The sequence below is a fragment of the Rhinatrema bivittatum genome, chromosome 3, assembly GCF_901001135.1.
Source record: "Rhinatrema bivittatum chromosome 3, aRhiBiv1.1, whole genome shotgun sequence".
In the NCBI taxonomy this organism is placed as follows: Eukaryota; Metazoa; Chordata; class Amphibia; order Gymnophiona; family Rhinatrematidae; genus Rhinatrema; species Rhinatrema bivittatum.
The window spans coordinates 573,970,677-573,987,738 of NC_042617.1; the positions used below are offsets into that span (position 1 = coordinate 573,970,677).

The 17,062-nt window shown below is 43.3% G+C and overlaps 1 protein-coding gene across 4 annotated transcripts in view; it reads right to left on the bottom strand.

Annotated features, from left to right (window-relative positions):
* Nucleotides 1–4,176, bottom strand: part of RGS17 (regulator of G protein signaling 17) — a 188,593-nt gene extending 184,417 nt beyond the window's left edge. Inside the window, exon 1 of one of the 4 annotated variants that reach the window (XM_029596572.1) lies at nt 3,801–4,176. The gene's annotated coding sequence lies outside the window, so the exon portion shown is untranslated. Of the gene's footprint in view, nt 1–2,920; nt 2,994–3,800 lie in introns of those variants that run through there. The other 3 variants (XM_029596570.1, XM_029596571.1, XM_029596573.1) reach the window with 3 other exon arrangements.
* Between the last annotated feature and the right edge of the window lie 12,886 nt (nt 4,177–17,062).

Genomic DNA, 17,062 nt, shown 5'->3' on the forward strand with positions numbered 1-17,062 from the left:
TAAAACATGACATGCTACTTTCTGGCTTATTTGTATCTGTAAGGGATTGTTAATTTTGAATGCGGTATTGTGTGGTTTTATTTGATAATGCTGTTTGTTTACCCAATTTGATTATTTTAACTGGGCACCCTGTGTATTTTTGTTTTATTTGCTGTTCTAATAATTTAGTTTATTTAGTAAAATGTTATATTTATCTATTTGATTGTATTATTTAATTTTTGAATGATTTATGTATGTTTTTACTGTTCCACTGACCGGATAACATGTTTTTACAGGAGGGATATACAATTTTAATAAATTAAATGTCTGAAGAAGGGATAAATCAAATGATAAAAAAAAGAAAAGAACCAGAATATATATATATATATATATTTTTTACTAAATTAAAAAGACAAAACAAGTAAAAAAAAAAAAAAAAAATTCCCTGGTTCCTAAAACAGTTTAGGCTGGTGCATATATTTTTTTCTAAATATTTTTTCCACCTCTGTTTACACAAATGTGATATTTGTAGAACAAACACTTATTACCAGTTCTGTTCATGGTAGCATGGTATTGTCTAAAAATGCAAATATTATACAGTTAATTATAATGGGTAAGCATTGGTCTGGAAAATGAACAATGCTTTGTTCTTTTCTTTAACAGTAGTAGAACATAAAGAGCAGATTTTTATAATCATACCCTTTTCATCTTCCCAGACACGGGTTCTCTTTTGTGCTTAGGCATATATTCCATTGGTGGTTTGTTTTTTTTCAATGTACTGTGGCCAGCTGCAGATGGATATGATTGATCACCCCCCATATTCTTTTGTTTTAGAAAATTATGTGTGATACCATTTGTGATGCAATGGGACAGTACAAAAGGGGTCCTGAATTATGAACATCCTGTGGCCATCGTAACTTTCAATATCCACAAGAGTTTATTTTATACCCGTAATGTTACTCTAATATAGGTGTTTGTTAATAAGATTCAGTCCCAAGCTGTGCTGACACTTAGCAGCTATTCTCCTTCATTTTCTATAAGTGCCCAAATTCAGCTGGATTTGAGCATGTTCAACTAATGCCTTCAGAAATTTACACCAACATTCAACTGAATAGGTAAGCCATAATAAAATTAAGAACATTTGTGAGCCTATTTTAACAGAGCTAATGTAATTTTACAAATTCTAATAAATTGCTTAATTTTGCTAAGCTATTTTTTTTTATTTTGTTCACTTCCCCCTTACTCTCTGATGCTCATCATGGAGATAAAAGGAATATTTTGGCCTTTTCTTTTAGGATGGGTTTCCACTGAGCATACCTTCACTATAAATCTATCTCAGCTTTCAAAGATCTAAAACACAGAAAGAAACAGATGAACACATGATTTAATCACAGAGAAACTACCCCATCTTACCATTATGATCCCCTGTTTTTCTATTTGGGGGGGGGGGGGGGAGGGTGATCAATCTGGGTCCCGCACCACCATGGCAGCCCAATCCCCAATTCCTATAATTTCAGTATTTCAGGGTCCCACGCCCTCCTAATGTCATCCCACTTTGAGATTGAGTTATGTATTTCGGTCAAGTTTGACGTGCTGAACGTAGATAAGAATTTACATTGAATAATATAAGAACGTTAATGAAAATATATTTTATTCTCATATTCATGATTTTAAAGCATTAAATTGATCTTGCGATGACAGCTACTACCTTATGCTATTCACAACATCTCTGAATAGTTATAAAAAAAATGGATAATTTCATGAAGATTAGTGGAGATGGTGAAGCATTAGCACATATGTAGATTAGGTTGCTCAGACTAACCAGAAAACAGCTGCACAGAGTCATGGCAACATTTCTTTAATTTGCAGACTATGGGCATTATCTGAAAATCAGTTTAACCATCTATCTATTTGATTTCAAAAGCAACTGTAATAGTGGACTGGCACATTTTCCATAAAGAAGATGTAAAAATAAATTCACAGCATCAATTGACATGTAGCTATATAGTGCTATCACCAGTCACCTGAATAAGGCTTTCTGTTAATAAAAAATAAAATACTAGAAAAAAAGTAATTATTGCTACACATCTGCAGTTGCTAATTTTCTAATTATAATTCTTCAGGTGCTCATAAAAATGTGTATAAACAAACCTTCAAAAAAAATGTCATGTTGAAAAAGAGGCAATATTTTTGTCTTTTTCCTAATGTCCCAAATATATTTTGTCAAGCACTCATTTGTTCTATTTCTAGAAAATAACCATTTATTAAATACCTTTAATCATCCAAATCGGAATTGGACTTGGAAAAGTAAATAACATTTAACAAGACGTGCTTGGAAGCAGGCAACATGCAATTCAAAAAGAAAACACACACCAAGGGACCCCCATTCTGTGCCTATGGGGGGGGGGGGGGGGGGGGAAGCCTAGTAAACCAGGCTCCAGGTGTTCCTAACATGTAACAAAATATTTCAGAACCCTGAGTCTCAAATGAATTTGTTCAAACGAAATGTTCACGGCTTCGATTCACTGTTAAAGGAAAGAAAAAAAAAAACCACCTTGACTATGTGATTCAACTTCATCTTTCCTATTTACATGTTCTTCTTTAAAATCGGCTCTGCCGGTGCGAGAGACTCTTTTCCCCCTCCAGAACAGGGGGAGTAAGCCAGAATTTCTCTACAGTAACTCCTGGCCTCCGGATAAGGGACCGTCGGGGGGAGGATCACATGCACTTTATTGCCAAGTCTGCTCTCTCTTCACCAAAATAACTCAAGCGTTTGGCACCGATGGCCTAGGTGAAGTCGGATTTGTTTGAATGCCGGGATGTGGCAGTCGCTGGTTTCCAGCTGCAACGCACAGCAAGCCGCAGCACGGCTCGGTAGCTGTAACATCGGTTCCTCCGACATTTTAAGAGATCGCACGGGGGGAGAAGGAGCTGCAAATACCTGTAACGACTGCGCCTCCAGATATCGCGCTAAAGCTGTATTTTTAGGGAAGCTATGGCACACAGAGGATGCAAAGCGCAGTGGGACACAATTTGCCAATATAGATTTAGTGGGCGTTCCTCGATCTCTTTTCTTTTTACGCTATAACTGAAACCAGCTGCAAGCTCTATTTAGTAATAACTACAATTTCCTCACGCTCTTCAAATAAATAGCAAAACAGCGACTATTTTTGGCTATTGCAAAATAGATTGACGACCGAACCGTTAGCCATCTCCTCCCCCTCGGAAAAAAAAGGAAAAATCAGTGAAGACAGCTAACCCACCCCTTCAATTGTTCACGTTATAAAACTTAGACCTGTGAATCATTATCATGTTGCTCCTTTTCGTTGCCCATCTTTATCTGCATCTATACCGTCTCACGTTTTATCAAGCTTCCCCGGTTTTTTTCGAGGAGGGATTTTTTTTGTTTGTTTGTTTCGTTTGCAGCTGCCAGTTCTAGCATCCTCTCGCTGCTGGGTACACGGTGCATAGCACATCCAGCCCTTGCACCCACCAATGCACAGGCTGAAGAGGACTTCAAAGGAGAAAATGTCATCAGGCACAACACATCGGTAAATTCTCCTCCTCCTCCTTCCCCAATGCATCTGTGTTACACAGCAAATGGCATCCCCATATGTACGATGGCATTTTTAGCCCCCCGATCCACTTGCTAGCCCTTTATTCCAGCATGAAAGCAGTTTTCCTGAGGACACATTTGCACTAGCACTCCACCCCCTCCCCTCCTCATTTCCCCCCACCCTCTTCACATGATCATCGGTAGAACCGACAAAGAAAAGCCGCAGCCAGGCTGATGCTATTCGGCGTCCCCCCGGCATACTCACCCTGGTGGCACGGCTCCGAGAGAGGCTGCTTCTGGTCTCTCTAGCAGAGGAGCAGGAGCAGCAGCAGCACAGCCATCCGCCCAACTTTCAGCAGGCGAGGGAGCGCGCGAGGGCACGCGTGCGCACTGCCGCCCGGGACGGGCTCTCCCGCCGCCGCCGCCTGCCTCGGAGCTCGTGCAGAGGCTCGTGGCTCGGCGCCCCCTTTTGCTCCCGAGGTTTGTGGTAGGGGCGGAAGGCACGCGGGAAGGGGGGGATGGCAGCTGGCTCCTTCCAGAAGTAGAGTGGGGCCCAGAAATCAGTGATTCACCCGCTCCCTCCTCCCCGGAACCAGTATTGGGTGAGCCTGATGCCTTTGGAGCTCGGTAGACAGAGCGGCCCACAGAAAAGGTAAAGGACTGCAGCTAGGTAGTGCACTGTAGCTCTGTGGGAAAACAGGGTTTCTTTTTTTTCCAAAAAATTATGGCCCTTATAATTTTTTTTTTCTGTGGATTTTTAAGGGGGAGAAGCAGTAACATAGCCTCCGCTGAGGAGCTTAGTGTCGTTGATTGCTAGGCAAGAAAAAAGTGACACGACTCCGAATAAAAGCAGAAACTTTCTGTCTCTAGGGACTTAAAATCCCTGCAAGCCTGCAGGAGAGACGGAGTGACGGTAGAGTTTACCAGCACACCCACCCAACGATAGGAAGAGAGGAAAATCAAATAGCTTTGTTTCCCTGCCTGGGGCACAGTCCCCCCTTTTTTTTTTCTACCAGCCAGAAGGGCTGTTCCCAGTAGCACTGCTGCGGCAGCTAGGGTTTATTTTTCTAGAGTTTTTTGTTGTGTGCACCACCCCTTCTCACCAGGGTCGGTGCAAGGGTATTAGGCACGCTAGGCAAACCTTACAGTCTGGCACCCCCTCCCCATACATTCTGAGGTAAAATTAATATACACGTTCTGATAATTTCATGCACTGTTGTGATGCCAACAAGAAAACTTTGTATCTTCGAATTCATATGGCATCATAGCTATTTGTGATATATTTCGGCATGGTCCTCCCGTATCAACACAGTAATATTTGCCAACATTCAAAGAATAACAACCCCACCTATGAGAGAGAATACCACAAATATTACACCAGAATCTAAAATATCAATACACCTCCTATCATGAAAACAGAACAGGCCAAGCTACTACAGATCCCTACAGAGAAACCACATGCTAAAAGAATGCTTCATCTCAGTCTATGCATGCAGAACACAAACCCTCACCAAATACAGAATAAAGCCACATAAAGTATAAATAGAAATGCACAGACAAAAACTGAACTGTAAAACGCATCACGCCAGACTCTATACAGTGTAACAATGGAAAAACAAAAATTTCACCATTCCTCGTGAAACAAATCAATAAAATCAAGATATATAAATCATTAATCATAATTATAAAATCATACAAATAAAACAATTTCAAAACAGCTGATGAATAGAATATCCAATAATTAAAGACTCATGCAAATTTTGAAAGCTTTACCAAACGCCAATAAAATATTTCAGACACATCACATACTACCCAATAATTAAAATGGTAGTCAATCAAGAAAAATGAACTTAAAAAGCCACCTTTACTTACCCTTTCCAGCAGTTCTCCTACTCCTTTCCCTTGCAGGCCACACCAGAAGCAGCAGTAGCTGTTGAAGCTGTCCTCACAGTCCTCTTCCTTAGGGACCACAACCAGTCTCCTCTCTCTCTCTCACACATACACACCAGTCACACCCTCAGGACCAGTTTCTGTCTTTCACACACCAATCATCTCCCCAACCAGTCTTTCTCTCTCTCACACACAAGCACACACATACCAGTCATCTCCCTGATCAGTCTCTCTCACATATACACACATCACTTCTCTGGCCAGTTTCTCAATCACAAAATGCTCTCTCTCTCTCTTACTTACACACAGGCTTTCAATCACACACATGCTCTCTAGTTCACTTACACACAAGCTCTCAATCACATACATGTTCTATCTCACTTACAAACAGGCTCAATCACACATATGCCCTCTCACAGCCACAAGCCAGTCAAAAACATGCTCCATCTCTCTCGCACACACACATTGACACACACAAGCACCCTCCCTGATTCACAGATACACCACACACATACAGAAGCACCCTCCCTGACTCACATATGCACCACACACATACAGAAGCACCCTCCTTGTCTCACATATACGAAGCACCCTCCCTGTCTCACATACACATTACACTCTCACAGAAGCACCTTGCCTTCATTTGCAGCATTTTTCACTTTTACTAAAAGTGAAAGTGATGCTCCCAACCATTAAATAAGAAAACCACATTCCTATCAGAAGGCGAAATTACACCCTTCCTTCAGGTTCTGTTCTCCCAAGGAACAGCCACCCACACCGTACAGCTTCTCTTGTTTTACGCTTTCAGGCAATAAAGCAAGTGTCTTTCTTCAAACTATCAGTCGTATGATTATTCATGTGGGAGATATGGAACCAAAAGAAATCCTTAGTCAGCTTCCCTTTTAAATGGGAAGATTCCAGTCTTAGTAATTTAAAAATATACATTTTCTAAAGGCTTAAAAAAAAAAAAGCAAAACTGTTTCAGATTGGAACTATTCTAGTCTTCATGCTTAAATTATGCTTCAAAAAACCCAAACAAACCCCACCTGGCATCAGTATCTTAAATTTGTGATTTTGCTGAGATGAACATTTTAAATACTTCAAATTTTTTTTTTGCTTTAGTATTTGTCTTTACCCACTTTAAGTTTCATTTTATTTTCCAGAAGAGGGATGCTTAAAATTCAGTAATTTCATCTTTCATCCAACTTTTCAAAAGTTGCGCTACCAGCACAAAAGTTGAGGTATATGTATTATCACATTTCATTTTTTTAAACTGGCAGATTCCTTTCTCACATACATAACACAAATACACAAACACACACACACACACACAGAAGCACCATTCCTTTCTCATGTACACATACACAGAAAGAAGATCGGCGCAGCATGTCTAGCTAATAAAGTGGCCGAAGAAAGGAAGATCGTGCAGCCAGAGACCAGGCGTCGAGACTTAGGGGGCGCCGCGGCAGGCAGCAGAATTTCGAAAGGGCAAAAAGTGCCCTTTCAAAATTCTGCCAGCCCCCTACTCGCCCTGCCTCTCCCCCAGTGCCACCCTCCCGACGGTCCAGCGGAGGGCCCGAGAGCGATCTGCTGCTCCCGGGGCCTCGGTTGCTACTAAGCAAAATGGCGCCGGTGGCCTTCAGCACCTACCATGTGACAGGGGCTACCGGCCACCGGCGCCATTTTGCTTAGTAGCAGCCGAGGCCCCGGGAGCGGCAGATCGCTCTCGGGCCCTCCGCTGGACCGTCGGGAGGGTGGCATTGGGGGGGGGGGGGGGGGGGGAGGCAGGGCGAGTCGGGGGCTGGCAGAATTTTGAAAGGGCACTTTTTGCCCTTTCGAAATTCTGCTGCCTGCCGCGGCGCCCCCTAAGTCTCGACGCCCTAGGCACAGGCCTAGCTCGCCTAGTGGTTCCTCTGGCCCTGCTTCTCACAACCCTTCCCTCACGGTTTCTTCCATCTTTTCACAGCACAAGCCCTCCTGTGGCTGTATGACCCTAAAGCCATATCCCCCTTGCAGGGGCATGGCAAGTCCTGCGGGCTAGTAAGTCAGGTAACGACCGAGAGAGGATCAGGGGCCAGCTGGAACTGTTAATTCCCCTGCGCCCATGCTAGACTCCCCTGCCTTCCTGTTCCCTTTGCTCTCCTTCCCCTCACGTTTTAAGTTTGGTCAGTTGAAACACTTTCAGGTACAGAACCCTTCGTAAACTGGTTTTTATTTAATCCTTGCACTAATTCGTTTGCTTCCCTCCCTGCACTGCACAAACCTCCTAAATGCTGTCTTTTTCCCGATTTCACATAGGCAAACTGCTGTCTGAGGCAACACCTGCCCCAGGTATTGGCTGCTTCAGCTAATTGATTAAACCCTCATAGGGCCTTGGTTTCCCCTGCCCCGCTCTATCCCTTCTTTTAACTCTGGCATAACCCCCTGAGGAAAGAGTGTCCTCTCCCTCAGAAAAAAAAAAACCGCCTTCAGGTAAAGGAGGCGGGAGAGGGAAGAGAGAGAGGCAGAAATTGGGTGCTAAGAACCCCTTCCTCTTTATTTCATTTTTTATTCCTTTCTTTTCCTATTGCTGAGTTTAGCTCTAGAAGCCTTAAATCCATTTACATTTTTTACGTGCCCACCTGAATTTTTTTCCTCATCTACATCTTTATTCTCCTTAAATTGCTTTCACCATCCGCCCCCCCCCCCCCCTAATAACAATGACCGAGTTACTCATTCTCCAAGAGGGAGTCATGCGCACTCTCCCTCTAACAGCAGAGCTGGTAGCTGTGGCGGCTCGGGCCACCCCTCCCTCCCCGAAAGAGTCACAGCTCCCGAAGAAGAGAACTGACACCCCCTCCCCTCCACCTCTTCCTCAGATGCCCCCCTACTGTGGAGTCAAACACAGACACTGCAGTAAGGAACACCGGCAGGAATGAGGAAGGGAACCCGTCTGCTCCCAGCAGCCCGGAGGGAGGTGGGTGAGCAGGGCAGGAGGGGAAGGAAAACAAAAATGACCACTCCCCCCCCCCAAAAAAAAAAAAAAAAAAGCTTGCATCACCCAGCCAAACCCTGGGACCATTCCCAAGGGAAAAAAGAGAGTAAAAAATTACTAGAAAAGATGAGCCCTCCAATTACCGTGACAGCTGCCCCAGGGGCCGGTCATCTTCATGGTAGGGAACAGCTTCACCCAACAGGCAGGGGGAGAGAAACCTCCTGGCAAGCACAGGAGGAAAACCAAGAACTTGGAACAGTCACACTCTGAAGGGACAGCCTCGCCTGGCAAGACACTTTCCCAGAATATGGAAGCAGTTGCTATGCCCCTAAAGCCATATCCCCCCCTTGCAGTGAGGTGGCACAAGTGGGGAAACAATCCCGCTACCTCCTCCTGCCTCAGTACCCACAGACGCAGGGGCAGAGCAGACATGAGTCCTAAATTCAGGACTCATGTCTGAGAGAGGGCCACCTCACGATGAGGCCTCGTGAGGTGGCCCTCTCTAATGGCATGCTGGTGGGGTTCCCATCCCCTGCCAGCCAGATGAGGTCCAGTAGGACAGCATCAGTGGTGACCCGCTGGCAGGATTATGACAACGATGAGAACCTGGGAGGAAGAGGGGAGTTATTTGGCAGATTGTGACTGAGATGAAAAGTTGGGAAGGGAAGGGTGATTTATTTATTTTTATATACCGACATTTGAACTGAAATATCACATCGGTTTACAGAAAATAAATGGTGCTACTAACAACAGTATCGTGATGAGGGAACGGAGTGGGAGTGTGGATGGGAGGGAGTATGGCTGGATGAATGGGAGTAAGGGGGTGACAGGGAGGCAAGGAAATGAGGGGTGAGTGGCAGAGTAGAGAGGGGAGTGGGTGGAGGTGAATGACAGAAGGTGGTGATGGTAAGTGACAGAGGGAAGAGAAGAAATGAATGGGAGTGAATGACAGAGAATACAAGGAAGTGAGAAGGTGAGAGTAAAGGGAAGGGGTGTGTGGAGGGGAGTGGTGAGTAGATGTGAGTGACATGGAGGAGGTGGTGAGTAGAGGTGAGTGGGAGTGAAGGTGTGTGTGACAGGAAGAGGAAGGGTATAGGAATGAGAAATGGAAGGGCAGAGGGAGGGATGAGTGGAGGTGAGTGACTGAGAGGGAGGGGGTGAGTGACAGAGGAAATTGGAAGGGTGAGAATGAGGGAGGGGTAAAGAGTTGAGTGACTTGGAGGGAAGTGGGTTTGTGTGACAGGAAAGGGAAGGGTTGAGAATGAGGGAAAGGAAAAGGGTGGGGAAGTGAGGGGAGTGACTGAGAGGGAAGGGGTGATGGGAAGAGAGTATGGAGGGAATGGGGAGGTGTTGGGAGGGGAGTGACAGAGAGCTGTGAGTGAGAGGAAAGGGAGGTTAGTAGGAAGGGAAGGGGTGAATAACTGAAAGATGATTGAAAGAGAAGGAAAGGGATGAAGAGAGGAGTGAGAAAGGTTAAAAAAGGTGTATAAGTGTTTGTGTGTATGTGTGTGTGTGTGTGTGTGTGTGTATGTATGAAGTTGTGTGCATAAGAGAGAGAGAGGAGAAAGTTTGAATGTTCCTTCTTCCCCTGCCACTCTACCTCCTCTCCACTAATACATGGCAATCTCGAGTGACTGGAAATCAAAAGTTTCCCAGGTATAGAGAGTGCAAAATTTTCTTATTGTTATTAGATTTTATTATTGGGTGGTGTTTGATGTGTCTGCTATTTTGAAATATTTAATTGAATTTTGGGAAATGTTTAATGTCTTCTTAATTATTAGATGTTCTGTTTCTCATCTGTTTTGAAATATTCTTTTACTATTATTGTTTACAACTTATGATTGATTTATATTTCTTGATTTTGTTTTATGAGGAATGGTGATGTTTCTGGTTTTGCATTATTGTACTGCATATGAGTCTGGCTTGTAGTGGTTTCCTGTTCAGTTTTTGTATGCTTCTTTTAAATTATTCTTTATGCAGGGCTAGATTTAGAAATAGATAACACAGGCATGTGCCTTGGCTGCCAAATTCTGAAGGTGCCTGAAAACTGGGACTCCCCTTACTGTTCTCTGATTTCCAGGGGAAAATTCCCCTACCCTGACTTCTCTGTCTATGGGTGCTATAATTTTAAATCCAGCCCTGACTTGATAGTCATTATATTCTTATTTGGTGAGGTTCTATCTGTGTTCTGCATTTCTGACTGAGGGTGAGGTATTCTGCTAGTGTTTAGTTCCTGTTTAGATGTCAATAGCAGATAGGTTTGTTCTGTTTTAACTAAAAGTTGGTATATTTTGTTACCTTTAAGGGTTGTTACTGTTTTGAGGGCTGGCAGTTAGTGCTGTTTTGGTATGGGAAGTTTACTAAATTTTAATTCCATTTAGTCGTGGCTTTCTGAGGGCCTAGCCTATACCCAATGTGCTTTGCATAATGCCTAATACCTTATAGATTCCAAGTGTTTTTCTGTAGGGTTTTATGGTTGGTCACAGCAGCACATGTAAATGTAATCAATCGTGTTGTTGTAAGTGATATTTTTGTCTCAGAAGGTTGCACTTTGAATGCCCCTTTTATGCAAAATCTCCTTTTTTTTAGGTTGGGGTTGAGGAATTGGTTAATACGACATTTTAAAATAAATGCATGATTTTAATTGTGTGTGTGTGTGTGTGTGTGTGTGTAAAGGGCTGGTTGAAGGGGGTGGGGGCACAGCTGTGAGGTTTGTCTAGGGCACCTAATAACCTTGCACTGGCCCTGAAAGTGTGTACCACACACACAGACTCCCACCATTCACCCAAATCCCCAGGGTGGGGGGGGGAAGATGCTAGGGAACTGTGAAACCATGGGCAGCAGGTGGTAGGGTTGCCAGCTCCCTAGAAGTATTATCCCTGCCACTGACTTTGCCTTCCCCAGAATATCAAATCGCTGAAAGGGCCTAACTCTAAAGGAGACCCCCCCCCCCCCTCCCCTGTCCCTCTCCAGTAATTGTACCTGTGCTATGCTTTTCGGGGGGGAGGGAGGGGGAGGTGCCATTTCATCCCTCACCTCAGGCAGCAGTTTCTCTTCAGCTGTCCCTGATATGGGCCATCTATATTGTTCCCTGCTGAGCTTTCGTGCTTTTAGCTTTCATTTTTTTTTAGAATGAGGCTTAAACTCCTGAATTTGCCACACAGCAGAGCAGCGAATCTGTTTAATTTTCACTTTTTTTTTTCAAAAGGAAAAAAAAAAAATCTCCACAAGAATTCTGGAAAGTGACATTTTTCATACCCTGACTAGTTTTGTAGGTCAAGGCAGGGCCGGATTTAAAAATTTGAGTAACCATGGGCACTTGGGGAGGGGTTATAGGAGTTTCCTAGGTTTCTCTATAATCAGAGGGTATCCCCCAAGACTGTGGGAGGAGAATTCCCCCCTTCCTTCATCCTTGCCCAGTCCCTGACCTTTGCCGCTGGTCCCGGGCCTCAATTCCAACCCCACAGCAGCAGCAGCAAAGCATTTTATCCCCGAGCTTGCAGGTCCTCGTGTGATGACAAGATCTGTGGCACCCTGCCCCCCCCACCTCCCCCTTTACCATGGAAACTTTGTTAAGGGGTGGGACGCTGCAGGGCTGGTTAGAGGGGCTCACGGGCCCTGCGCTGAAGTGTTTTGATGCAGTTGGGTGCCGTAGGATCAGCGCCGCTCTGTACAGCGAGTAGGGCCACAACAGCGGCAGCGGGATCTGCACTCTGGCACTTCCCGACATTGCATGCGCCTCAGTCCGAGCCTGGGTATAATGTGATTCGCTTACCGAATTCTTCTGTTTGTAAAATAGAACTTATTGGCAGAGGACTGAAAGCAACATTTTTTCCTGCCACAGAACAATTAGGTTCTCACCGATGATCATTGTGTTCATGTGTTCCGCCCCTTTTCTCACCTGCTCCCTCACCCGCTCCCTGTTTTTTGTAATTTTCCTCCTTTCTCAAGTTTATTGTAAACCGGCGTGATGTGCCCGCACGAACACCGGTATATTAAAAGCTGTTAAATAAATAAATAAATAAATGTTCACAAACGCTTCACAAGAACAGAAATTACAATAAAAAATAATTTACATTCTATACAAGGCACATACAAAATTAAAAACACATTCCTCATCCACTCAGGCTAGAGTCCAAAACAGCTTTTCTAAATCCAAAACTTCCAGAACTTTCCACAGAAATCATTTATTAATCATAAGGTACCAATAACATCTGCTGACTTCTGAACTGGGCATGTTGAAGGTTATCTTGGCTTTCTTAACACATTTTCACTAAAATGTGTCCAAAAAGTATACTAAACTCAGTTAAGACAGAAAGTCTTCACTTTATGTAATTTCCAGTTCACACACAGAAATATATGGAAATCTGGAAACTCAATTTACATAATTTCTCGATTCCCCACCACATTTCTATAAAAAGTGTTTCCACAGATGCTATGAAGCTTCTATACCTCAGGGCTAGGATGAAATCCATTTATTCCCAACACAATTTTTCTTTAATATTTCTAGGAAAGAATGTGGCTCGGAGATTCTTCCATTCCCTAGGCCACTCATACTGTGCTATCAATCCTCTTTTCTGCCCATCTTGCACACAAAACACAGGCTGGAGGCAGGCAGAGTGGATAAAGTCAACTGTAGCTTTTGACTCATTATCAATATGATAGAAGCTCAAATAATTACATCCTATCTTTAACATCTAGATTGTAACTTATGACAGTTAATATCATTTTATTTATTTATTTGTTTTTAATGGTCTGTCTCCTCATGAAATTATAATCAAAGTGGATTAAAGCATGGATGCATCTATAAATGAACATTCAATAAACAAAGATAAATTAACAAGAGGAATACAATAAATACAAAAACAGTAATAGAAGCAGTCACAGCTACAAATCATAAGAACATGCCATACTGGGTCAGACCAAGGGTCCATCAAGCCCAGCATCCTGTTTCCAACAGTGGCCAATCCATGCCGTAAGAACCTGGCAAGTACCCAAAAACTAAGTCTATTCCATGTTACCATTGCTAATGGCAGTGGCTATTCTCTAAGTCAACTTAATTAGTAGCAGGTAATGGACTTCTCCAAGAACTTCTCCAATTCTTTTTTAAACACAGCTATACTAACTGCACTAACACATCCTCTGGCAACAAATTCCAGAGTTTAATTGTGCATTGAGTGAAAAAGAAGTTTCTCCGATTAGTTTTAAATGTGCAGCAGACAACATTGGATATATCATATATGCTTTTGTTGTGACTTGGGAGGTGGACCCTTGGTCCGGCGATGAACGTAAGTCCCACCGTCAGAAGGCGAGGCCAATCCCGAGGATCACAGGAGGTGATAGATGGAAATCTGGATGCAGGCGCCTCTTGCAGGTCGTGTAGTCCAGATAGCTGGCGCCTCCAGCAGGTCGTGGGATCAGAAGCTGGCGCCTCCAGCATGTCGAGGAATCGTTAAGCACAGTCCAGAGATCAATGCCAAGGGAATATCCGCAGCCAGTCCAGAGGTCCAGAACCAAAGAATATTCTGCAGCCGGTCAAATGCAGGAACAAAATACAGGAACAAACCACGAGAGCCAAGAAGCCAAGGCAAGGTCTGAAGGCTCAGACCTTGCCTTAAATAGTTCCCCGATGATGGAGCCTACAGGAAGGAACCCAACCTACTTCCTGTAGAGTCTCCTTTAAATCCCGCGCGGCCCTAAGAAACTTCAGGGGGCGGGGCTAGCCGTGCGGAGAGGATGCCGTGGCCATGTTGGAGACGGCAGCCACTGCCGCGGAAAAGGCCCGCTGACGCTGGCCTCAACGTCGGCGGTTGGCCCCACCACTCCGGTGAGTGACTGGCCCCAGTCGCTTTTGCCGCGGCCGGCGGCCATAACAGTTATGCATGTAAAAGAAAAGAAAACTGTGCACCTATGCCAAACATAAGGGCACATGTCATTTTTACATGTGAATTGGACTTTGCAAAATTCAATACCCTTGACTACATTGGCCTTCTAGTGACTATTTGCAGGCATTATTTAGCTGGGTCTCTCTGGCAGTCCATGTTGTCATATCTGTCTGGTAGGTTGATCTCAACCCAGTTGGTCTTACAGGATTGTAATGAGTCATGCATCATGCCACAAGATCAGAAGTGTACACAAGGTGTGGTGTTCCTAAGCCACGTCAGCTAGGAGTGGAAATAAGGCAGTAAAGTGGCAGAGCAGTTGGGGGAACTACCCCCTACTATAGGAACAATTGAATGGAGAGAATCCTCTATCAATGAACCCAGAAGTGCCAGGCATCACCAATGATATTGTGCCAAATACGGTCTAAACTGGAAACAAAGTCTGAGACTCTGGAAACAGAGTCAAAAGTGAAGGATTTCAAGGGGACACTTTTGAGGCATGAGCAGAATTTAAAGGTAAATTTTAAAATCCATATGCACGCCAAAGCTGGGAGATATGTGCAGAAGTTGGGCTGGTGCATGCTGTGTGGATTTTAAAAAGCGTATGAGTATGTGCATGTCTACTTGTATGTGCACAAAAGTTTTTTTTGAAAAAAAAGGGATGGGGGGTAGGCATAGTATTGACAGGCTATAGGTGTTCTGGGATTTCTCAATGAAATCTGCGTGAAAATATTTATGCACATAAGTGTGCACTGGAGTCCCCTACTGCAGAACTTTACTTCTGCTATGGATGGCGTGTAAGCCCTGAAAGAAAGAAAGCTAAACAGGTTATTTATTTATTTAAATCTTTTTTTATACCGACATTCAAGGTGGTTATCTTATCATATCGGTTTACATTGAACAAGGGTAAAGAGAACTTTAAAGAGAAACTCTAAACAATAAATGTAACTAGGAGGCTACCGGAGAAGGTGGTAGAAGAGATGAGAGAAGAGAGATAAGTTACATTGAATGAGGGTTCCTGAAACTTGGAGCAGGAGGAGAATGGAGTGGAAAAGTTGCATAGTAATAAATATAGGTATACACTGGATAATGTATATGAGGTTAGTGGGGTTTTAAGGGTTAGGACTAACAGGGTAAAAGATAGGCTAATTAACTAGGGGGGTATAGGAAGTCCTATCCTTTACCTGGGCAAACTGTGAACAAACAGGGGAACTGGTAATTGTGTCAGCACGCATATCTCCTAAAATCCCACCTCTTAGGCGGTAGAGGTGGTATTTGGGCACACATGTGCACATCCATATAAAATTGTGCACACACGCACGCACATATAATCTATTTTATACCATGCAAGCATGTACTTGCATGTGTTATGTTATGGTTGGTCACATCCTTTAGCACAGGCTGGCATAGGCACATGCACATGTGTGTCTGTTCAGCTATTTCAAAGTTACTGTCCCTGTGTAGAATTTGAGTTAGGGCTAAAATTGACAGTTGGTCAGATGACAGTTTTAGAGTTGACAGACAGATGAAGCTGTGTGAGGTGGTTGAGAGAGAGAGTTTAAAAAAAATTATTAAAAAAGAGAGTTAATATGAACATTTTGAGAAAAGGGGAAATGATGTTCTGGGAGCTGTCCATAGTGCTGAAATGAAAATTTCTGTTAGTGATGGTGAGTGTATCTTACAGAGATTTTCTGTGAATGGAAAAATTCTCAAACTAATTTCAGAACAGATTTTCTCTCATGTAAGTTAGAAAAGAGCTGGAAGTATGAAAATAAAATTTGTAAAAATTACTTTGAGCAATTTTGCAGGATATAACTATAAAACTGCAACTCTAAAATTGGAAGTGATGAGGGAAGAGGGAGATAATGTTTGTAATAATAAAACTATGGGAAATTAATATTCTATTCTAAGGGCTTTTCTGGCTAAGTTCAAGAACCTAGCCAGACAAACTTGACTGGATACGGTTTAGCAAGGTTTGAACTGGCTAGAAAGCTTAGCCTGATCAAAAGGAGGCAATGGTGGTGGAGAAGGTGGGTTCCAGGTGTAGAGCTTCAGTTAAATCTAGCTGGCCAAGTAGGTTCATGCTCAACGAAGTCTTAAGGTTGAGTACCATTACCTGGATAATTTTAGCCTTAACTGACTTTATTCAACATTTAGACAATTAAAAAAATAAAACCCTTCAGGGCCAGCAGTCCCAATCCTCCAAATCTCGAAATAACTCACAATAAGGTCAGGCCATAGTGGCCAATTACCACCAAAGTCCCAACCTCCATAAAGAATGTGAATAAGTTGTGGGCCATAGTAGCTTAAAGACCCACCATCAGCCCCTCCTCTGATTTAAAAAAAACAAAACCCCAGAGCAGTTCTGGACCTCCTCCTAAACACCATCCACAACTTTCCAGCTCACCTTTAGCACCTATCCCCACTCTAGTATCCCATCCATAATCCCCCAAACTTCAAAGGCTGCCAGGAGTGAGATACAATCATGCTGCTCCCAGTGGCATCCAGCATTGCTCTCAACAATGTATGTTGCTGTCAGATATAGCTGTATCATAAATCTCCATATTGGCACTTACAAATTAATTTGGTGACTTGCAGACTATTGAAAATTGAAAATGTGTTAGTAATTATTCAGAAAGGAATGAAGAATAAAATTTGGAATATCATAATGCTTCTGTATAGATCTGTGGTGTAACCACTACTTGAGTACTATGTGATATTCTGGTTGCCCAATGTGAGGAAAAACATTGGGCAGAACTAGAAAACGTATAGAGAAGGGCA